Source organism: Mesoplodon densirostris, chromosome 2 (assembly GCF_025265405.1).
Source record: "Mesoplodon densirostris isolate mMesDen1 chromosome 2, mMesDen1 primary haplotype, whole genome shotgun sequence".
In the NCBI taxonomy this organism is placed as follows: Eukaryota; Metazoa; Chordata; class Mammalia; order Artiodactyla; family Ziphiidae; genus Mesoplodon; species Mesoplodon densirostris.
The window spans coordinates 135479774-135504630 of NC_082662.1; the positions used below are offsets into that span (position 1 = coordinate 135479774).

At 44.3% G+C, this 24857-nt stretch overlaps 1 protein-coding gene across 2 annotated transcripts in view; it reads left to right on the plus strand.

Annotated features, from left to right (window-relative positions):
• HHAT (hedgehog acyltransferase) overlaps positions 1 to 24857 on the plus strand; it is a 363504-nt gene that overhangs the window by 150000 nt on the left and 188647 nt on the right. The gene's annotated exons all lie outside the window — the stretch shown is intronic.

The following is a 24857-nucleotide window of genomic DNA, read 5'->3' on the forward strand; positions in this document are numbered from 1 at the left end:
GTCACTTCGGTTTTTGTTAATCTGTCTAACAGGATGACAATCCATGTTTTCTGAACCTCTCAAAAATATTGTCAGGCTATGAAAATTGTGAGGTAAGAAAGTTTCTTACCAAGTTTGTGTACAGATACACAAAGGGCTATGTCTAAAGCTGTTTTTTACTAACTTGGGACATGACATATATATATATATATATATATTTTTTTTTAAATTAATTAATTAACTTATTTATTTTTGGCTGCACTGGGTCTTTGTTGCTGCGCTCAGGCTTTCTTTAGTTGCAGTGAACAGGTGCTACTCTTCGTTGTGGTGCGCAGGCCTCTCACTGCGGTGGCCTCTCCCGCTGCAGAGCACGGGCTCCAGGCTCACGGGCCTCAGTAGTTGTGGCTCGTGGGCTCCAGAGCACAGGCCCAGAGGCCTTGTTGCTCCGCGGCACGTGGCATCTTCCCAGACCAGGGCTCAAACTCGTGTCCTCTGCATTGGCAGGCAGACTCATAACCACTGCGCCACCAGGGAAGCCCCCATGACGTATATTTTGATGATTTTATTGCTGTCTGCTTTTCTTGAAAATAACATCTTTGTATGTGGGACTGTGGATTAAAAAAATAGACTTAGGTTAATAGCACAGGCCAGGGCATTTACTAGCTCTCAGATCCAGGGCAACTTACTAAATCTAAGTTTCAGTTTTCTTATCTCTTACATGGTAATAATGATGGTAATGATAATAATAATACTCATCTCTAAAAGCTGTTTTGAAGATTAAATAAGCTAATATGTACATTGAAAGCATCTGGCACATAGTAGGTGTTTACAAACGTTAGCTTTCATACTTATTTATTTATTTATTTGTTTGTTTATTTATTGGCTGTGTTGGGTCTTCATTGCTGCACGAGGGCTTTCTCTAGTTGCAGCGAGCAGGGGCTACTCTTCTTTGCGGTGCGTGGGCTTCTCATTGTGGTGGCTTGTCTTGTTGCGGAGCACAGGCTCTAAGTGTGCGGGCTTCAGTAGTTGCAGCATGTGGGCTCAGTGGTTGCGGAGCACAGGCTCTAGGTTGCGTGGGTTTCAGTAGCTGTGGCTTGCAGGCTCTAGAGCGCAGGCTCAGGGCTTACTTGCTCCGAGGCATGTGGGATCATCCTGGACCTGGGATCGAACCTGTGTCGCCTGCATTGGCAGGCGGATTCTTAACCACTGCGCCACCAGGGAAGTTCCTATCCTTACATTATTCCTACACTCATGCACTTGGCTACACAGGTGCTTCTTCTGAGTTTTCTTAGTCTTCTTGATTTTGCCCCATAAACAAATAGTTGCTCTAGAGTCTTTGTTCTAAAAGATCCCTCAGCTCCCCCTGCCATTTCTGATTGTTGTTCTCCAGATGGGCTTGCTTGCCACTGTGTTTTATTATCGCTTCCAGTGTGGAACAAGTGGCTGGCTGGCCTTTGCAATTGCAAAGCTAATGTAAGAACCTCAGGCTGGGGACTTGCACATCTGTGGGAGGCAATGCCTACATAAACTGTGCTCTTTAGAAGCCTCTGTTTGCCTCACCCGAGTCCTGGCCCTGCTCAGAAAATCCATCCTGGCTCATCCAGTCTTATATTTCGTCTCTGAGCTCAGTGAATATTGTTATATCTAATGATGCTGTTGGAAAGGGGGTAGACAGCATGCAACAAACATCCTGGTTTTCCATGGTAATTTATTATGGAGGCTGAATTGATCTAAGCCTCTTGTACACATTTTATTTTTGGTGCAGTTTGCTTCCTGGGATTAGAAATGTCATGTGATTATTGTAAGGAATGTCAAGTAATTGCTTTGATTTGTCTTTTTTTTTTAACATCTTTATTGGAGTAAATTGCTTTACAATGGTGTATTAGTTTCTGCTTTATAACAAAGTGAATCAGTTATACATATACATATGTTCCCATATCTCTTCCTTCTTGCATCTCCCTCCCTCCCACCCTCCCTATCCCACACCTCTAGGTGGTCACAAACCACTGAGCTGATCTCCGTGTGCTATGCGGCTGCTTCCCACTAGCTATCTGTTTTACATTTCGTAGTGTATATATGTCCATGCCACTCTCTCACTTTGTCACAGCTTACCCTTCCCCATCCCCATATCCTCAAGTCCATTCTCTAGTAGGTCTGTGTCTTTATTCCCATCTTACCCCTAGGTTCTTCATGACTTCTTTTTTTTCTTAGATTCCATATATATGTGTTAGCATACGGTATTTGTTTTTCTCTTTCTGACTTACTTTGCTCTGTATGACAGACTCTAGGTCCATCCACCTCACTACAAATAACTCAATTTTGTTTCTTTTTACGGCTGAGTAATATTCCATTGTATATATGTGCCACATCTTCTTTATCCATTCATCTGATGATGGACACTTAGGTTGCTTCCATCTCCTGGCTATTGTAAATAGAGCTGCAATGAACATTTTGGTACATGACTCTTTTCGAATTATGGTTTTCTCAGGGTATATGCCCAGTAGTGGGATTGCTGGGTCGTATGGTAGTTCTATTTGTAGTTTTTTAAGGAACCTCCATACTGTTCTCCATAGTGGCTGTATCAATTTAGATTCCCACCAGCAGTGCAAGAGTGTTCCCTTTTCTCCACACCCTCTCCAGCATTTATTGTTTGTAGATTTTTTGATGATGGCCATTTTGACCAGTATGAGATGATATCTCATTGTAGTTTTGATTTGCATTTCTCTAATGATTAATGACGTTGAGCATTCTTTCATGCGTTTGTTGGCAATCTGTATATCTTCTTTGGAGAAATGTCTATTTAGGTCTTCTGCCCATTTTTGGATTGGGTTGTTTGTTTTTTTGTTATTGAGCTGCATGAGCTGCTTGTAAATTTTGGAGATTAATCCTTTGTCAGTTGCTTCATTTGCAAATATTTTCTCCCATTCTGAGGGTTGTCTTTTGGTCTTGTTTATGGTTTCCTTTGCTATGCAAAAGCTTTTAAGTTTCATTACGTCCCATTTGTTTATTTTTGTTTTTATTTCCTTTTCTCTAGGAGGTGGGTCAAAAAGGATCTTGCTGTGCTTTATGTCATAGAGTGTTCTCCCTATGTTTACCTCTAAGAGTTTGATAGTTTCTGGCCTTACATTTAGGTCTTTAATCCATTTTGAGCTTATTTTTGTGTATGGTGTTAGGGAGTGTTCTAATCTCATTCTTTTACATGTAGCTGTCCAGTTTTCCCAGCACCACTTATTGAAGAGGCTGTCTTTTCTCCACTGTATATTCTTGCCTCCTTTATCAAAGATAAGGTGACCATATGTCCGTGGGTTTATCTCTGGGCTTTCTATCCTGTTCCATTGATCTATCTTTCTGTTTTTGTGCCAGTACCATACTGTCTTGATTACTGTAGCTTTGTAGTATAGTCTGAAGTCAGGGAGCCTCATTCCTCCAGCTCCATTTTTCATTCTCAAGATTGCTTTGGCTATTCGGGGTCTTTTGTGTTTCCATACAAATTGTGAAATTTTTTGTTTAGTTCTGTGAAAAATGCCAGTGGTAGTTTGATAGGGATTGCATTGAATCTGTAGATTGCTTTGGGTAGTAGAGTCATTTTCACAATGTTGATTCTTCCAATCCAAGAACATGGTGTATCTCTCCATCTATTTGTATCATCTTTAATTTCTTTCATCAGTGTCTCATAATTTTCTGCATCCAGCTCTTTTGTCTCCTTAGGTAGGTTTATTCCTAGATATTTTATTCTTTTTGTTGCAATGGTAAATGGGAGTGTTTTCTTGATTTCACTTTCAGATTTTTCATCATTAGTGTATATGAATGCCAGAGATTTCTGTACATTTTCTTTGTATCCTGATACTTTACCAAATTCATTGATTAGCTCTAGTAGTTTTCTGGTAGCATCTTTAGGATTCTCTATGTATAGTATCACGTCATCTGCAAACGGTGACAGCTTTACTTCTTCTTTTCCAATTTGGATTCCTTTTATTTCTTTTTCTTCTCTGATTGCTGTGGCTAAAACTTCCAAACCTATGTTGAATAATAGTGGTGAGAGTGGGCAACGTTTTCTTCTTCCTGATCTTAGTGGAAATGGTTTCAGTTTTTCACGATTGAGGATGATGTTGGCTGTGGGTTTGTCATATATGACCTTTATTATGTTGAGGAAAGTTCCCTCTACGCCTACTTTCTGCAGGGTTTTTATCATAAATGGGTGTTGAATTCTGTCAAAAGCTTTCTCTGCATCTATTGAGATGATCATATGGTTTTTCTCCTTCAGTTTGTTAATATGGTGTATCACGTTGATTGATTTGTGTATATTGACAAATCCTTGCATTCCTGGAATAAACCCCACTTGATCATGGTGTATGATCCTTTTAATGTGCTGTTGGATTCTGTTTGCTAGTATTTTGTTGAGGATTTTTACATCTATGTTCATCAGTGATATTGGTCTGTAGTTTTCTTTCTTTGTGACATCTTTGTCTGGTTTTGGTGTCACAGTGATGGTGGCCTTGTAGAATGAGTTTGGGAGTGTTCCTCCCTCTGCTATATTTTGGAAGAGTTTCAGAAGAATAGGTGTTAGCTCTTCTCTAACTGTTTGATAGAATTCGCCTGTGAAGCCATCTGGTCCTGGGCTTTTGTTTGTTGGAAGATTTTTAATCACAGTTTCAATTTCAGTGCTTGTGATTGGTCTGTTAATATTTTCTGTTTCTTCCTGGTTCAGTCTCAGAAGGTTGTGCATTTCTAAGAATTTGTCCATTTCTTCCAGGTTGTCCATTTTATTGGCATAGAGTTGCTTGTAGTAATCTCTCATGATCCTTTGTGTTTCTGCAGTGTCAGTTGTTACTTCTCCTTTTTCATTTCTAATTCTATTGATTTGAGTCTTCTCCCTTCTTTTCTTGATGAGTCTGGCTAATGGTTTATCAATTTTGTTTATCTTCTCAAAGAACCGGCTTTTACTTTTATTGATCTTTGCTATCATTTCCTTCATTTCTTTTTCATTTATTTCTACTCTGATCTTTATGATTTCTTTCCTTTTGCTAACTTTGGGGTTTTTTTGTTCTTCTTTCTCTAATTGATTTAGGTGCAAGGTTAGGTTGTTTTTTTGAGATGTTTCCTGTTTCTTAAGGTAGGATTGTATTGCTATAAACTTCCCTCTTAGAACTGTGATTTGTCTTTAATTATTTCATCAAATATCATAGGTTGCCTGGCGTTAATGGCAAGTTTAGGAAAGGGGCTCTCTCTCTAGCTAGGGGGCCAGGAAGTGCTTCTGTTTGAAAGGTGAGCCTGGTTGGAGGGCTCTGTTCACTTTTGACATGCTCGTAAAAGTAATTTACTGAATAGACAGGTTGGAACCTAGCATGGCTTGGGGGACATGTGATGAATGCCTTGTGGGACCCAGCACAGTTTCTCTGCCTCCTTGGTGTGAATGCTTGCTCTCTTGCATTTCTTGGGAAGCACATTCTCCTAAAGGGCTTCTCCACTGTTGGCTGGGATAATAAAAAAAAAAAACAACCTTGACTCTTGGCCTGCATGCTGGCTCCAGGCGAGTGAATTAATTATTTTATTTTTTATCCAGGATCCTCTGTTATAGACAAACCACTGAGGTGGAGAAAGTATGTCTGCCAATACCTTTGTCATTCTTGTTTGGAACCAGACTCAAATAGTGTAAAGCCCCAGCTTGTTGAAACCCTCCCTCCTCCCTCTCAGTTACTGTGTGGGCAAGAGAGTAATAATGAAAAGTTACTCTGAGGGGGGCCTCTGGGGTGACTGCTTGGAGTGATGTGATTGTAAAGGGCGGTGCTCACAAGGGCGTGGGATGAAGCAGCAGACATGGTCTTTCCTGGTGGTGACCTAGACTTGTATCCTGGCTTCCTTTAGCAGGCATGGGGGTAGCTATGCCCCTTCATGTTTGTTTCAGTTTCTTGAAGGGTTTTCTGGTTTGCCAGTTATATGTGGAAACATTTGGGCCTTCATTCTTTGTACAATAACTGTTCCACATTAAGTAGTTGAATTTAGGAAGGGAGATAAACTCTTTTTGAGCAATTCGGGGCCCAATTTAAGGTTCAGAAGTAGTTTTTTAAGTGAAAAAAAAAGAATAAAAATTGTAGATTCTCCTTTGCACTATTTATGATGTTCCTCCACCCTTAGTTTACCATGCTCATAGTCAGGATCTGGTCGCATAACCCTACAGTGGTCCTGGTCCCCATTCTCTAACTTTTCTCTGTAAAAGGTCATGCCAAAGGAAAATAAAATTTCCAATCTGTAGTTTCTATTTATGTCTAATATTTCTAGGCCATCATTGAGGCATTGCTGTAGACAGGGCATTGCTCCCCCTTCCTGGGTTAAGGTTCGAGAAGAATTGAGTCATGAGCAGATGTGAAAGCTGGTGATGCAGATCATTCTGCTGGGCTGTGGCAGCCACTCATACAGTGACACAAAGGGCAAGGTGGATGGGAAGTGGAGGGAAGAGATTTAAAAACCATCTCCGGAGATTGTTTAATGGCTACCTAAGCTTCTAGAAAATCCACACTGAATGAGGTTTACAACTGAGGATGAGAAATGGATTTTTAGCCTCCTATTTGAAAGGAGCCTTACACACGTGAACACTGTGCTGACTGATTGCACCATCTTTCAGTCCACTTAGCAGTGAGAGAAGACTTGAAGCCGGCAGCTTACCGTATCAGAGGAATCTGAGCTCTACATCACAGAAGAGATGAAACTGGCCATCAGCAGAGAGATAATGCTCCCTGATGTGATAGTTCATTGATCATGAAAAATTGCTGTTTGCCCAGATGGCCCAAACGTAAAAGTTAGGACCTGATGTGTTTATAATTTTTTTTTCCTACTAGCTCTTCTGTTTCGTGTAATTCTTGCTCAGATATTTGCAGGCAGAACAAACCCCTAAGGAGTGTGTTTATTCCCGCTTGTGTGATTTTTCTGTGGCTGTACAGACATGAGAAATTGAGAATTTTCTGCTTTATTTGGGGGTTGTTTCAGGTTTTAATTTAGGTAGGCTGAGATCTGTAAGGAGTGTGTTTATTCCCGCTTGTGTGATTTTTCTGTGGCTGTACAGACATGAGAAATTGAGAATTTTCTGCTTAATTTGGGGGGGTTTCAGGTTTTAATTTAGGTAGGCTGAGATCTGTAATGAGCATCTTTTTCCAGGAGTCATTAAAGATGACATTGCGTGTCCGAGGTTCCAAATTAGAAATCTGATCATGTTCTTCTGATTTGATTCCTAGCTATGGAAGCAAAGTGTGCAAAGTGATAGAATTTCCCATGGTGGCTGGTGAGTTATGGGTCAATTTCAATTATCTCAGGAATCTCTGACAGCTTGCCCTCTGCATTTCTTGAACTATGATGCTCTCAGGTCTTCACAGGCAAATTCATGCATCACTGCTTATCCCAGAGGGATCTGGGTGCTCTTGGTGGCTACTAGACCTTAATGTATGGGGACATCTTTGGGCTGGGGATGGGAGGAATCCGAGCCCCTTTTTTCAGTGGGGCATTGATTGCATGAACTGTTAGGTCAATAGAAGAATTTAGGTCCCCAGGTGGAGAGTTGGTCCAGGCCTGCGGTAGATGATAAAAACCAGCTCCACAAACTGTGGGCTTTGGCTTTGTGTGAGTCCTGACTTTGAATCACGTTTAACCTCAAGTTGCGGGGCAGAATGGCAAGCATGGAGTTTGTGAAATACACACCGTATCTACCAGCATTGTTGGGGGGAAAGCAGGGAAATTATGAACATAAGGGAGAAAAGATGCTTATTAACAGGTGCTGTTAATAAGAGGTCACTTGTGTTTTGGAGGCAATGTAGTAACTAAGAGTTTGCTACGCCACATACTAGCTGTGTGATTTGGGCAAATGATTAAAAGTCTCTGGGTCAATCTTTTTGTCTCTAAAATGGAGATAATAATAGCCCTTGCCTCCTAGTGGTGACATGAGGGTTGATTGATCCTGGGGTATAGTCGTTCCTCAGGAAGTGGTAGCTTCTTACCTTTTTTGCACTTGAAAATCTAACAAAGCCAGAGGTGACTGAGAGATGGGCTGGGTTGGGGAAGCAGTGGACAGTGATGAGACTGGCTGAGGTGAGGCTCTGGTCCAGCTCTGAGCCTGAGATGTGACAATTTAGAGATACAGACTGTGGTGGAAAAGAGACGGGCTCTGCCCTCAGGGAGCTTGGTCAGGTTACTTTTACCTCAGTTTCCTCCTCTGTTAAATGAAAGCCAGACTCTTGTCACTAGATGATGTCTATGGTCCCTTGCAGTTCTACCATGATATTAGCCCCAGCCCCACTGGTTGGAGATGACCACCAGTATCCTCGTGCTAAAATACTCCTACCCCTCCCCGACCTGTGTAATTGGGCAGGTGATTTAACCTCCTTATGCCTGTGTTTTCTGAGGTATCAAAATGGGGCAAATCATAGTGTTTGCCTCCCTGGGGAGGTGCGAGGGCTAAGTGAGACCATGTACTGAAGCAGTGAACACAAGCAGGTGCACTGTAGACATCAACACATTAGCTAATAATCAGAACTGCAGACAGGAGAGTAAAGGCTGCACTGTTTCTTTTTTAATTTCTCAGAAAAGGAAGGCCTGATCGGGTGGCTGCGTGAGGATGTGGAAAGTGGGAGTGGAAGGCGATATGTGGGAGGCGTGGATTTCAAAATGGAAGCTCCGGGGTCCCTGAAATCTAGACCGTCACGACCTCCCCCTCACCCCTGCGGGAATTCTTTTTGCAAATAGTTTCCAGCTGCTGGCCATTCGTATTAGCTTACATTTTGGATACCTCTCTTAGTCTACCCTTCTCTCTTCTGAATCCCAACAGACTCAGAAAACATATTTTCTTTCTTCTTGCATTCATATATCAAAAATCCTCTTACCTTTTCCTCCAAACACAGACTTCTGTAAATCAAAGCAGAAATGGGATGTCAAGTTGAGGCAGATTTTGTGAGCCATCATTATGTTTTGCTTCCCGGATTTATTTTTACTTCAAAGACAGTTGCTCTGTTCCTCTCTCCATTTCTCCCTGTGTGGAGAGTGTTTTCAGTTCACATATTACTGAGCGAACCCTCAAACTTTTTAGGGTATGAAGCGCTTTGATGCAGGGAACACCAGGGCATCTTCAAACAGAAGGCTTTCATTGGTCACCGGTCACCAGAGCCCAGACGTGGAGTCCAACTGCCTGCATTTGAATCCTGGCTCTGTTCCTCATTACCCCGTGACCCCCCTCTGTGCCTTAGTTTCCTTCTCTGGAAAATGGGGATATTATAATACTCATCTCTGGGAACTAAGACCCTGTACTTGTCATGCAGCAGCCATGCTCCACAGTAGTTGTCTCTGTACTTGTTCATATCCCGGCAGACTATAAGCTCTTTGAGGGCAATGATCAGATCTTGTTTTGTTAAGCGCTCTGTCCCCAGCACCCTCCCTGGTTCCCAGCATGTAGTGGGCACTCGGGAAATATGTGCTGAATGGGTGAATAGTCACTCTTCTCTGTCATTTTGGACACTAGGTCTGAAGAGCCAGATTTTTCAAATAGTTTGATCTGGCGTTTGAGCAGTTGCTCTGTGTCGCTGGCACGGACATGTCCTTGCTGAGGTACACACACCGTGACCACTGTCAATACCCCACCCTCTCTATCTCCCTGTTTTTCTCGTTAAATGTGTGTACATGGCTTGCCAAAATATTGTGTCTGCTTGCGGTTTTCCTGAGAATGCACCTGCCTTGTGAGGAATGAGGGATGTACGCCTTTCTCACTTAATTACTGTCATTATTTTATCTGACGTTGTGCCATGTCCTTGATACCAGATGAGGGAGAACGTTGCAAACTTACAGGAAGAAAAGAGATTCCATTCAGACTTTGATGTGAGAGAGGAGTTTGACAACTGTTTCTCTTTGGAGATAGGATTTTTCCGAGGGAGGGGCTACGATGGAGGATGGAGAACGTGGAACAGGACTTGGAGGGAAGTGCTTTGAAAACACGTCCTCACAACGAATACAGCTGACCCCTGAGCAGCTCAGGGGTTGGGGCGCCGACCCTCCTGACAGTTGGAAATCCACGTATAATTTATGGTCGATCCTCTGTATCCATGGTTCCGGGGTTCCGCATCCTTGGATTCAGTCAGCCTCGGACCAAATAGTACTGTAGTATTTACTGTTGAAAGAAATCCGAGTATAAGTGGACCCACACAGTTCAAACCCGTGTTGTTCAAGGGTCAACAGTTATGGCAGGAATAATAATAATAATAGAGGCAGTGGCAGCAAACAGTGCGTACACCATGCCAGGCACATTTCTAAATGCTTTCATAGATTCAACTTATTTAATCCTCACGAAACTCCTACGGTGTAGGTTCTATTATCCCCACTTTACAAATGATGAAGCTGATGGAATCACACACCTTAAATCCTTAAATCACACTGCTAGTTAGTGGTGGAGCTGGGATTTGAACCCAAGCACATGCCTGTAGCATCTGTGCTCAGAATCACGGCCTTTCACTGTCTCCAGTGAAATGGAGCTGAAGTGGATTCCTCCTCCAGGGTCTGGAATGTAAGGCTTGTGTGACAGGCTCTGGAACTTAGGGATACTTGAGAATGACGATGGCTTTTGTACTGACTCCCTAGAAAGGGAGATGGTGCAGGGGGTGAGGGGAGGGGACAGTCGGGCAGTGGGTCGGCCTCTATGTACCAAAGGGATGAGGAGACAGGGAGTTGCCATTTAACCCTGAGTAACTGACCAAGGGAATGGTGTGGGGTCCACGGGGTTTCTGTTCTTATGTTACATCCCTTATGTTACAACTGGCGATCCAGAAACGGCTGCCTCAGTGGAGGTGGGAAGGGGGGCTTCACCTGGTGCCCACATACAAACTGGACTTTGTTTCTCCTGCCAGTGTCTCCTCCTCCTGTGTCTCCTGGCACGTGGACACCTTGATGGCTGTCCTCCTCCTCCTGCTCTGTTTCTTTGTCTTACATCAGGCTGGGTCAGACCCTCTTTGTCAACAAGGATGGAGAATTGTCCCACATCTGCCAGCCGGTAACCTTATGGGCACTTAGCACTATCTTGTTTCTAATTCACACCCTCCCTTTAGCAAACCCTTGTTGCTTTTTGCCCCACTTCCATTCTGAGGATTAAATTCGAAGTGCAACCCGCTGTTTCCCTGAAATGTTTATAGGCATTTTGATGTATCAGTTTTACGTTCGTATGCGGTCAGGTCTCTTCTTATTTTCCTCTGTAGTTTCTGCCTTTGGTGATAATCTGAGGAAGTCCATTTGACATTTACTAACTTTTATATAAGGCAAGAATCCTTCATTTGGGGATCTGTAAGCTACTGGAAGAGTTTTTCTGTAGATTCTCAGAAACCCACCCTCCATAGTCTCTGCATCACCTAGCACTGGGCCTGGCACATAGTAGGCCCTCAACAAACAGATATTTCCCAAGTAAAGAAAGATGATCCCCCATGCCTCCCACTCCTTTAAGAGATAAAAGGGAAATTGGCTTACATGTGAAGTATGGGTCGAACTTAATTATTCCCAGTGGCTAACCTGCCATCCTGACCGCATTTATGGTGCATTTATACAATGCCACCTGCTTCCGTATCATCTGTTTCCTATGTTGTACCTGAGGCTCTTTCTGGGCCCCCCCTCCTACAGCGTGCATTCTAGGTTCTGTGTTTCTTTCAAATGTGAATGTTTCTATCTTTTCTGTATTGAACGACTTACCGTTAGAATCCAAGAGGGAATTTGTGTTCCTTTGTTGGGTCTGGTGCAAAAAAGAGCAGGGGGTGAGTAAAGAAAACAACTCTTGTATTCCTCCTCATTAAAGGCCCCAAACCAGCAAACCAGCCACCATCACCATCACCACCACCACCACCACCACCACAACAACAAAATTTAAAGCACTTTCATTACTTCAGGGACAACAGACTAGGGAGAGGCTGTCCTCTTTCCCGCAGTGGGTGGGAAGGAGTGAAACCCTCATCGTGGACAATCAGTGGTGTTTGTGCAGAAGCAAAGGATAAGGGTCAAATGTGGAGCCTCCTGAGGAAAAGAAAGGGGCTGAGTAGGTGTCATCTGGGATGGGAAAATTATGCCCCCCCCGGGGGTTCTGAGTAACTGAACCTCAGATTCTCCTCCTTGGACCCCCTGGAGCTTTCCATCCATTGCTTCTCCTCTCTGTCCTCTCTCCCTGTTTTACATGATATAACGTCTCCTGCCTGGGCCTGGGCTTGGGAGGAGTAGGACCAGCTTGATTACTTATCAGTCGAGGGGAAGGCAGGCCCTTGCTTCTTTGCTTTGAGTGAAGATTGCTCCTGGCATCTCAGGTTGCCCCACTGAGTGCATGTTCCCTTGGAAAATTAGTCTAAACCATGGTCAGATTCCACATTACTATTACTAGTGGACTGAGGAGTAGGCCTCAGATGATAGTATGTATTAGAATCATCTGCAGGGCTTGTTAAATGGCAGAATAGGAGTCCATGTCTAGATTCCGTTTGAGTAGTTTGGAGTAGGGCCCAGTAATCTGAATTTTGTCAAGCAACCAAAGTGATCTGTGGTCCACGGACTGCACTTAAGAAACATTTGCTACCATCACCCTTAGCTTTGGGAAGGAGAACAGATTCCTGCAGAGCCTTTCCTGATCTGCCCCAGCTACTGTCTTTCATTCTCTTTATTCTGAGCACTTGCCATGTGATAGTCTAATGGGGAAGAGAGATACGAATTCAAAGACTAATAGAATTGCACTGAGACAGATGCTGTGAAGGGGAGATCCACGGTGCTCTTAGAACCTGTGTAGGGGGATTTGCTCTCATCATAGAAAGCTCCTCTGCTGAGATATGGATTGACCTGAGGTCTGAAAGTTGAGTAGGAGGGGAAAGAGTTTTCCAGGAGGAGGAAATGGCATGTCCAAAGGCCCTCTGGTAGGAGAATGTGGCAGTTCTCTGGCCCGAAGAAGGCCATTGTGTGGTGTGCACAGAGCACATGTTTGGGGCCCATTTGAGATGAGACTGCATACAGGTGGGGTCTCTGACCAAAGATGACCTTGTAGGCCCAGGGAGGAATTTAGTCTTCAAACAAGGACTGAGATTTTAGGACTTAAGCACTTTCAGCCTGGGTGGACAGGTTTGAGCCTGTAAAGCAGATAAAAAGAAGGATTGGCTAGAGAAGGCCAACTTCTCTTGGTAAATAAAAAAGAACAACCAGGGAGCATATTTTACCAAGAAGAACAAAGAGTGTTTTGAGAAAGGAGGAAGTGGTTACCAGAGCCCAGTGCTTCTGAGAGGTTGAGGGTGATGAAGCCTTTTGGGGTTTGTCAACTAGAGGTTATTACTAACCTTATCAAGAGAGCTTGTTTCAGTGGAGTAAAGGGGCTGGGGGCTGGATGTGAGGGGTCTCAGTGTGTGAGAGGGGAGGGAACCCTTATCTCCTTGCAGCCCCTCCCTCAATTCGATGTCCTGGCTCTGTCGGACTCTTTGTTATCCTCCAAGGCCATCAGCTGTCTCTTCACTGAGAGCCTTTGCCCGTTCACCTCCTCCTCCACCCATTCTCTGTTCCCTCCTACTTCTGCATCTTCTGCTCTTACCTCACACTGCATCTTTTCTGGGATACCTGGTTCTCTCAGGTTGAATTAGGTACCCTTTTGCTGTGCTTCCATGGTACTCTCTGTACTTTCACTATTACCATGGTTTGTACCCATTGGCATTATTATCACTTGTCAACTTGCCTGTCTCTTTCTGTTGGGCTGTGAGCTCCTCAAGGCAGGGCCAGCACTGTGCTCCTGTCGTGTCACATATGCCTTTTGCATCACTGAGCAGTTAGGAGGCATTCAGTAAATGTTTGTGGAATGAACAGTGAATGAATGAATGAGCATATAATTCAGTTGTGGCTAGAGCGATGTCTGTGGTAGGATCATTGTCATGTATACCCCTATCATGTATAACATCTTGTTACTGACTATATGACAATATACCATTGTTATATAGCTGGTAATACGCGTGCTCTTAGCCGTTCAGGACTCTTTGTAGAGGTGAAACGTCATGGTTCCCGTCTTTTCTAATACTACTTCCACTCACTTAACATGTAACTATTGAGTATATCCCATGTGCTAAGAAGGACAGATGGAAATAAAGAAATGTGAATTTTGTTTGCCCTCTGAGGACATGTGCTTAAATATCAAATACATGGCAGAATATGACAAGGCTTAAAGACTAACTTAGGCAGTCAGTGTATGTGGAGCACAGGGGCAGCGGAGATTACTTCCAGCTGGGTGTATCAAGCAAGATGTTCTGAATGAGTTGGCAATTAAGAGGAGGGCTCAGGTCCATCCACCTAGAGTCTGTCTTACAGAGTGACGTAAGTCAGAAAGAGAGAAACAAATACCGTATGCTAATACATATGTATGGAACCAAAAAAAAAAAAGGTTCTGAGGAACCTAGGGGCAGGACAGGAATAAAGACTCAGACGTAGAGAATGGACTGGAGGACATGGGGAGGGGGAAGGGGAAGCCGGGACAAAGTGAGAGAGTGGCATGGACATATATACAGTACCAAACGTAAAATAGATAGCTAGTGGGAAGCAACTGCATAGCACAGGGAGATCAGCTCGGTGCTTTGTGACCACCTAGAGGGGTGGGATAAGGGAGGGTGGGAGGGAGACGCAAGAGGGAGGGGATATGGGGATATATGTATACATATAGCTGATTCACTTTGTTATACAGCAGAAACTAACACATTGTAAAGCAATGATACTCCAATAAAGATATTTTAAAAAAAACAGAGGGCTCATTTCTTCATTTATCATCATGTCTCCCATGAACCAGGCTCTGTTAGGTTTCGGCTGTACAACAGTGTATGTGATAAAGTCCCCAGACTCTTGGAGGGATGGGAAAGGAGTGGAGCAAGAGGGCTGAGCAAGTGGTCACATGTGCCAGGTACTGGGCTGGTCATTTTCATATTCTTCACGTCATGGAGTGTAGTTCATGTGTTATCACTCTAGTATACCAAATAAATGTAATCTCTCTATTTCAAACAGTTTATCCACTCTTCCTCATTATGATATCTGGGAATGGGGCTGGAAAAGGGCATTTCAGTTTTAAAAGCCAGTCAGTAAATGTCGAGTGCCTATGTAGGACATGCTGTTTTAGGCTCATGATGTAAAGTAGTGAGAAAAAAAGCAGGACATCCTGCCCCTTATGGAACTTCCATAATAATAATAAGAGGAAGATAATAAGCAAGTAAGTAAACTAGGTAGTTTGTTAGAAATACATAACTATAGAGAAAGATAAGCCAGGTGAAGGGGATAGGGAGTGCCAGCAGTTGCAGTGTGAAATGTGGTGGACAAGGAAGCTTCACTGAGGAGGCGCCATGTGAGCAGAGCCTTGGACGAAATGAGGGAGTGGTCACGTTGGTGGCTGAGCAGAGTGTTCCCAGCAGAAAGTACATGGAAGACAGAGCGTGAGCCTCGGTGTGGAAGGCATGGCAGGGCTGCCAGTGTGGTGGGGAGTGAGCAGGAGTAAATGTAGAGGCAAATGGGTGGCCAAGAGAACAAGGGGGCATTTTAAGGGCTGTGGATTTTATATTTGCTTTATGAATTTTAAGCTCTGCTACTGTGTGCACACTCATTGGGGAGTATTATACTTTCTTGATGAAGGAACCATTTAATCATTTTATAATGATCCTCTTTATTGTTAATATTTCTTGTTCTGAGGTTTATTTTGTCTAATATTAATATAGTGAATCCAGCTTTTTTTTTTTTTTTTTTTTGCGGTACACGGGCCTCTCACTGTTGTGGCCTCTCCCGTTGAGGAGCCCAGGCTCCGGACGCACAGGCTCAGCGGCCATGGCTCACGGGCCCAGCCGCTCCGCGGCATGTGGGATCTTCCCGGACCAGGGCACAAACCCGTGCCCCCCGCATCGGCAGGCGGACTCTCAACCACTGCGCCACCAGGGAAGCCCCTGCCAAGGCCGTTTTCCCGCTCCTCAGGGATGTTGTGGCCGTGTCCCCAGTGGCTGTGTTGGTTTTGCTTCCTCCGGGCCCGTCGCTGGCTGTGGCTGCTCTGGCCGTGCTCCGCTCTTGAGCGGCAGGAGACTCGATCACTGCCGTGCTCAGAGCACCCGCCGCGGTGCCTCCTGCCACCCCTGCTGTCTCCACCTTGGTCGTTGCCCGTGACGCGGACGCTTTGTCGAGCCCTGTAGTAGGTTTTGCTTTCGCAGCGGCCACATCGGGCATGGTATCGGGCTTGTGGGAGTCCAGTTGGATTCCGTGCCCCCCAGCAAAAGCTGCAGGCGTGGCCCCGGCCACCTCAGGGCACGTGTGGAGGCTGCTGACGCTCACCTGGTCCTGATGCCCCTTTCCTTGGAAATCCTCCACGGCCGGGCTCCTCCCGTCCTGCTCCTCCTCGAACACAGGCATGCAGGTCAGGTCCCAGACGGGAACGGCATAGGTGTTGCTTTCACTGTCCACTGGTGGTCGCAGGAGGTAAATCAGCTGTTCCCACTCGGCGAAGAGGTCTTCCCGCACGTCCAGAGGGGGACACAGCTGCAGGTAGAAGCAGCGGCCAGTGGCAAGCTTCACGCGCAGCTGTTGTTTCTCACGACTGTGAGTGGAGAGCCTCACGAACTCCAAGGGAAGGAGCCTGGTGAGCTCTAAGGTCTTTGCAGCCTTGTGGCTCTTCCCCTTGGTGGCCTGGCTGTGCTCGGCGTGCTTTTCACAGCCGGTGGCCCATCGGGCCAGCAGCATGATGTCTGGGAGCGGGAGGACGGGGCTGGTGGATGTGATGCCCATGGTTACCATGCCACCACAGTTGTGCACGTCAATCGCATCTCCCCTCTTCGTGACCTGGATAAAGTCGCTCTCGAATATCGGTGCATACTTGAAATTGTCGTATTCGCCCTTGTGCAGTTGCTGCTGCAGCTTCCCCGTGGTGGTGTTGAACAGGTCCACCCAGGTGCTGCTCCGGGCCGTGTGATACGGGAGCAGAGAGTCCCCACTCATGGCTGTCTTTGATCACGACAGGCAGCGCGGTTAAGGCGGGCCCCTGGCTCTTCCCTCCCTCGGCCTCACTGGCAGAAGAGGGAGCTGCGATGCTCCTGCGTCACACAGGTGGCCACCTATGGCAGGTCTTCCAAGCCCGTCCCGTAGGCCCCCACGTTTGCCTCAGGGTCTCCCAGAGGCAGGGGAGTGGTTAGGGGCACAGATGATCACAGCGGGGACGCTGTAGGGCGCCTGGAGCCCAGGCTGAATCTCTTCAAGTGTGTCGAGAGGTATGGTAGGCTCCCCTCCACCTCACCTCACTTCTGCTTCTGGGTTTTTATCTCCCCAGGAGGCTGTGGTGAACTTCCGTCCTAGTGAGAGAAGTAACCACTTTGTCAGCCTAACCCCCTGGCACAGCCTATTTATCCTCTGATGCCCTTTGTGGCCTATCACTGTCACAAAGCCCTTTGTGACCTATCACTGTCCCAAAGCCCTTTGCCTCATCCCCCAGCTGCCCCCTCAGGGCAGGGCCCCCATCCTCTCCCAAACACCCCATTGCCCCCGCGGAGGACAGGCCCATCCTGCCAGGGACTCCGGTGCGTTACCAAAATAAACATGTCTTCAAGTGGCAAAGTTTTGTGTGGGTCCTTTTTCTTTGCCTCCCCCAAATTCAGCTACTGGATGAAACCTATAGGAAGGTAAGATGATGGGGTCAATTTGAACCATTTAAGCTCATGGTTTAATTGTATCGAATAAGGCAGAGTTGGCAGTGGCGGTCCTTAGTCTGTCCTTTCATAGAATCTCAGTAAACGTGGACGATGGTGATTTTTAATAAAAACGTTAAAATTTGCTTCTCCTAGGCACCATGCTGCACTCTTCACATATGGTGGTAAGAATCCACTGAGTGTGGTACTGTTAACTACTGTTCCCAGCTTATAGGTGAAGCAATTGAGGTTCTATCTCCTGTTTCAGTTCCCAGAGGTAATGGTAGCAGAGGCACTCTTTGAATGCAGGTCTACCTGATTCTAAAGCCTTTGTTCTGAACCACTACAGTACTTAGCCTCACAAAGAAAGCTTGGTCCAGCCAAATGTTTTCAAACTGGACTGATTTACTACCTTTAAGAAGACCTATTTGGTGCATTATGAGAAGTTGTATAATTAATTTTAATGTGTGTATATATGTTATGGAGAGAACCCAAGACAGCAATTGGGCTGACGTGGGGATTAAATTATCCAGGGGATCACTCAGATCCTCCCTTCCTTTATGCTTGTGCAAACAGCCGGTGTGAGGAAGCCTAGTTATTCTTATGACATGTCCTCCCCGAGTGAAATGGGGGGTGAGTAGCCTGAGATGTAAGCTTTGATTCCAAGAGCCTGCCAGATGCTGTCCTGTAGTAACCTCCCTACCAGGCAGAAGTGGTTTGGAAGCCTTGACACCTGTGGGGAGCATGTACCATTAGACATCCTGCCTCATTGTCACCCCCACAGAGCTAGTCACAGAATAAGTGATTTCTAAATTGTGACTTGAAAGTTCTGAGAAAGGCCCTTGCTCCCAACTCTCTTATCTCCAGTTTGATGTTATGCTTGAAATCCCACCATAGAGATTCATTCCTTGAGGGTAAAGCCTATCTTTCTGTTAAAATACCCACACGTGTCCCTCAACAGATGACTGGATAAGCAAAATGTGGTCTCTCCATACAGTGGAATATTATTCAGCCATAAAAAGGAATGAAATACTGATACATGTGACAACGTGGATGAACTTTGAAAACATTGTACTCATTGAAAGAAACCACATATTGTATGGTTCTATTTATAGGAAATACCCAGAAGAGGCAAATCCATAGAGACAGATATTAGATGAGTGGTTGCCTAGGGCTGGAGGGAGCAGAGAATGGGGAGTACAGGATTTCCTTTTGTGGTGATGAAAAATTCTGGAACTAGATAGTGGTGATGCTTACACAGTATTGTGAATGTACTGAATGCCACTGAATTGAACACTCTAAAATTACAGTGGTGAATTTTATCATACACACACACACACACACACACACACACACACACACACACACTCCTGCTCATTTAAGAGATGGGTTAAGAGTAGTTATCTTTTCATTGTTCCCTCTCTCAGGGGAAATCATTCAATCTTTCACCATAAAGTATGTTGTTAGCTGTAGTTTTATTTCAGAATTGCCCTTTGTCAAGTTTAAGAAGTTCACTTCTATTCTTAGTTTTCTGGGCAGTTTTATCGTGAAGGATGATTGATTGTTTTTCAAATGCTTTTTCTGCATCTATTGAGGTGATTACTTGATTTTTTTTTTTTTTTTTTTTTGCGATACGTGGGCCTCTCACTGTTGTGGCCTCTCCCGTTGCAGAGCACAGGCTCTGGATGTGCAGGCCCAGCGGCCATGGCTCACGGGCCCAGCTACTCCGTGGCATGTGGGATCTTCCCGGACCTGGGCACGAACCCATGTCCCCTGCGTTGGCAGACGGACTCTCAACCACTGCGCCACCAGGGAAGCCCAACCTTGTGTGTTTTTATAATTAAAATAAGAGTTTTTGTAGACAGCATAGAGTTGAGTTTTACTTTTTTATGCAAACTGACAGTCTGTGCCATTGGGGCATTTATGTTATTATTGGTGTGGCTGCATTTAAATCTACCATCTTGATAATTGTTTTCTGTTTATCCCATTTGTTATTTGTTCTTTTTTTATGCCTTCATATCTAGCCATCTGTATGTCTGTCTGTCTATCTATCTTGGTAACATACACAATTTAATATAAAATTTACTTTTTGTAGTATGAGGAGCTCACATTTATTGAAGGTTTCCTCCATGTCACTATATAGAGCTATGTATTTTTCAAAGGTTATATCAATGCCCACAATATATCTCTGAAGAAGAGTTTATTTCCCTAATGAACAAGTAAGTCATTTGGAGTTTATAAATTTTATCACCTAAGGTCACTATACTAATGTGAACTTGAATGCAGATCAGGTCAATAGCAATATCTGAGCTCTTATCAGTACTTTCCTTTTCTGTGATATTGTCATGCCCTTCAGTTACTGAAGTATCTACATTGTTTCCCTTAACGAGATAGGAAAATTTACCATTTTAATCATTTTATTTTATTTTATTTTGTCTGCGCCGTGCAGCATGTGGGATCTTAATTCCCTAACCATGGATCAAACCCATGCCCCCCTGCATTGGAAGTGCAGAGTCTTAACTACTGGACCACCAGGGAAGTCCCTTAACCATTTTACAGTGTACATTTCAGTGGCATTAAGTACATTCATATTATTCCGTGATCATCACCACCATCCATCTGTGCAACATTTTCATCTTCCCAAACACAGACTCCAGACCCACTAAATGATAACTGTCCTCCCCAACCCATTTCTCGTACTATTAATTTCTTTGTATAAATCCAAATATTCCATTTGATATTATATTTCTTTCTGCCTGAAGAACTTCCTTAGGCTTCTGGTCTGCTGGCAATGAATTATATAAACTATTATTTCTTTCTTTGGGGGGAAATGTTCTTATTTTGTCTTCATTTTTGAAAGATATTTTTACTGGATATGGAATTTTATGTTGACAGTTATTTTTTTCTTTCAGTGTCTTAAAGATGTCTTTCCACTATCTGCTGGCTTGCATAGTTTCTGACAAGAAGTCTTATATAATTCCTCTGTGTGTTATATTTCTTTTTTTTCCTTCTGGCTGACTTCAAGATTTTCCCTTTATCTTTGGTTTCAGCAGTTTGACTGTGATGTGCTTAGGTATAGTTTTCTTTGTTTTCTGCCTGGAGTTCTCTGAGCTTGGATCTACGGTTTATTTTCTTTCATTAATTTTGAAAAATTTTTGGCATTATCTCTTCAAATATTTCTTTCCTACCATTTTCTCTTTTCCTGCTGGCATTCCAATTAGACTGTCTGGTATTATCCCACAATTCTTTGATGCTTGGTTTGTCTTTTTTGCCTCCCAATTCTTTTTTTTCTTTTTTCTTTTTCCTTTCTGTGTTTTGATTTGGATACTTTCTATTGGCTTATCTTTAAGTTCATTGCTCCTTTCTTCTGTAGTGTCCAGTCTGCTTCTTCATATCCCTACCTAAAGTAGTAAAGGAAGATGAGGATTGACACTGGAGTTGCCCCTATGGAGGTCACTGGTGACCTTGACAGAAGCAGTTTTAGTGAAGTGGTAGGGGCAAAAGCCCCATTAAAATGGACTCAAAGGAGAATGCGGATCTTATCTGAGCCCCAGGAACCTGTGCAGAGTCTAATGCGAAGAAGCTGGTGAAGCTGGCCCAGACTTCCTCTCTTCCTGACTTGGCCTCATCCCAGTTCTTTTGATTAGGAAGACCCCTTTGAGTCTCGGCCAGGCCCTGGCAAAGCTGTGCACTACACTTTGCAGTGTACTCACCTTGCCATTCATCGCAGGTGTCCCTAAACCAGGTTTATTGGCTCTCATCTTACTACCTTCCATGTGGAACTTCTGAATCTCTTTTGCCATAAGGTTGCTAAAGGAGGCTCAGCAATGCAGCTACACTCTCTCCTTCACTCTGCCTAACTATGTATCTTCCAGTATGCCCACTCTTTGTTATAGAGAGCATCCTGCAAGGTGGTCTCTCAGAGTTCCAACCAGAAAGGAAAGCCGGAGTCTCTCTGCTTGGGTTTTTATCTCCATCTGTATAATGGACTTCCCTTTTAGGGTGTCATGGGGTGGGTTGATGGGAAGAGGAGCCGGGACAGGTTTCTGAATTCTTCCATCCTCTTTCATCCCTTCCTCCCCTTCCCAGAGTCTACTGAGTCACAGGGGGCAGGTTTTCTATCTTCTCTTTTGACATATTCTTCTCCTCTAGGGCAGAGAGCCTTGTGGCCCAGGTATTATAGGTAGAAGGGGGTATTCTTTATTAATATGGAGAAAAATACCCTAAGATCCAATTCAGTTAGACTTAGTGCTAAATTTGTGAGCAGTTGGACAACCCGGAAGTAGGGATTGCTGAGAACAAAATACATTGTTTTAGTTTTAAAAAGTCCCCTGTTAGAATTAACTTATTTTTTCTTGTACTATTGTTGGATAAGGATTTATATATCATCGTCACCATGTAAGAACTAGAGATGTAAGTAAAGTTTCCAGAGTCACATAGGTAGTACATTCTAATTGCATTAAAATCTAAATCCTAATCCTCTTAATAAGAAAGGTTTAGATGCATAATGCATTTGCTTGTAGATGAGTATGTGAAAATTCATACCTTCACTAGCACCACGGGTAAATAGGTTTCCTTTTCCCGTTATACCAAGAAGAAGTGCAAAAATATTTGATGTCATCCACCTTATGAGTCCTGAGATTTCAGACTACTTTAGCTCCAGACATATTACCTGCCATCTTTATTCGATCTACCTGACTATAGTAGGCATTCAAAGATTTTTCTTGGTGTGCTAATAAAATTCTCTGATACTGTCCAACTACTTATCTAATGAACAAGATGAATACTGTCTCATCCTGAGTACTGTATGCTATAGATAACCTGCAGGGTAAAGTTAAGACTAATTCTCTAATAATATTTCATTGTTAAGCATGACATACAAACCTGGCTCCAACCTACCATTTCAAATGCTTTTCACTCACCTTATAAGACAACGGGGCAGAACTGGTCACTGTTCCTCAGTCGAGCCTATCCAGTTCTCTCACAAACCTCCATGACCCTGGTGCTGATGTGCTAGTTCTGCAGGGCTCACTGTCATGCTTCTCCTTCTATCAGGCAAGATACCACATAGTCTTCAAGTCAGTCCCAGCTTCAGTGTCTGTCAAGCTGTGCTCAACCCCCCAGCAGAGGGATTGCTCTCTCCTCTTTACTCCATGGTACATGGTTCATGTATTTTAATACGTATACATGCTCTTGCAGTCATTGTGTCTAGCTCACTGAGCTTTTGGAGGCCAGGGACTACCATACCTTACTTATTTTGTATTTGTTTATTTTGTATTTTTGGTATTTAATATAGCCAATGTCTGTATTTAGCAAGAGCCATGCTAGCCCAAGTATGGTCTGGGGAATAGCCTCTTCTGGGAGCTTGTTAGAAATGCAGAATATTGGGTCCCACCCAAGACCTACTGAGTCAGAATCTGATTTTTAACAAGATCTCCTAGGAACATTGTGTGCACATTAAAACTTAAGAGGCACTGGGCTGGGCTAGAGGGCTCCTAAGGACTCCTCCTCGCTGACATGCCATGACTGTAGACTACCTGGAGGATGGCCTTGGGTGACTCTAAGTATCTGTGAATGTTCAGTATCTTACATTCACATGGGTCACAGGGACTGGGCCCTGGAAGACCTCCAGCAGGAGCTTTTGCTGGTGTTCTCAGAGGAGGGGGCCACAGAGGGACTAAAGAGATGGGGGGGAGGGTGAACTCAATCAGCCCCAAGGTAAGGAGGGGCCTGGGGGGTAGCTCTTGATGCAGAGATAAGAAGTCAGTCAAACCAGACTTGGAGCCACCCAAGCAAGATGGAGGCTACTGACCTACAGTCACAAAAACATAGGAACAGTGAGCCACCCCGATTTGCGTCCAGGATGCGTTTGTCCTCCAACTTGTTTTTCCTTCACGTGGACTTCTCCCTTTCTCTGCCCTCTTCCCTCAGTTCTCCTAGAATTGTTCCTCTTTTGTAAGAAGCCCACGGGTGAGGGAATGTGCCATCCAGGAAGGAAAGTCTGACCTCTCTCTCCTGGGAGCTGACTGTGTAGCTCCCTTCTTTGGATTTTGGAGGGCTTCCTTCCTGCTCCCCATTGCAGGGAGGGGCATGGTTTTCCCTATGAGACTATTTACACAGGAGATCTGGCCCACCAGACTTCTGGAAAGCAATGCCTGCGGACATGACCTTACTGTTAAAGTCGAGATGATAGATACAAGTAGTCATTATGTTTCTGGGAAATGTTGCTAGCAGCAGTGTATAGAGGATTTGCTAAGAAGATAATTAAAATATACATCATGGGTATCCTACAGGTGCCAACTGGGTTGTGAACAGTGAATGAGTTAGCAGCAGTCAGACGAGGTTGCTGGCTTCCTTATTACAGTTGAGGTTCTTCTGCTGTGGGTGGGAAGCAGGGTTGTTATCAGGGGGACAGGAAAAGGGACTCACAGAGGCTTGGTGGTGATGTAGCCCAAATCCCATTATGATGCATTGTCATCCTAATGTTATCGAATGGGGGTCCCGCTGATCGCTGCTTACAAAATCATTACTCACACATGGTAGAAAGGAAAGCTGCCTTTAATCAGAATGCCAGCAATCTGGGGAGATGGTAGACTCAGTGTCCCCCAGAAACAACCTTTGAAGATTCTGCTCAGCCATGAAAGCGTGTAAAGAGCAACAGGGAAGTAATTTCAGTTAAGCATTGAGATGGGGGTCAGAGTCGACGCCACCCGCCAGTGTATGCAGGCTTGTGGACTCCTCATGATCTTCCTCCAGATATTATCTTGTTCACACGCTTTGTTCACGGCTTGTTCCATACATTACTGAAGGGGAAGCTAGGGAGGTGATCTGGTCATCTGTTACTTACTTATTCTTCATTTCCACTTCTTTGATCTATGGAAAGAACCAACAAGTTAGGCAAGGTATTGTGTGATTAAAATATTTGAAAGCTGTGCTTGGGCTGGAAATGAGTAGAGCATGCAGGTGCCTGGTTTGAAAGTTAGTTACAATATAGCTTTGCCAAAGTGACAAGAAAAGGGGCTTACTGCTGAGGGTGGCTTCCTGTAAAGAGCTGCTTACAATAACATAAATCTGCATACAAAGATATTACTTGCCTAGTTGGCAACTGACTTCATTGGTAGCAGTAATTGTCATAGCAATATATTTCCCAGACTACTTATATTTTTGTTACAGCTAGGATTAGGTACCCTTCTTGCAGTCTGCGGTTTTACTGCAAAAACTGAG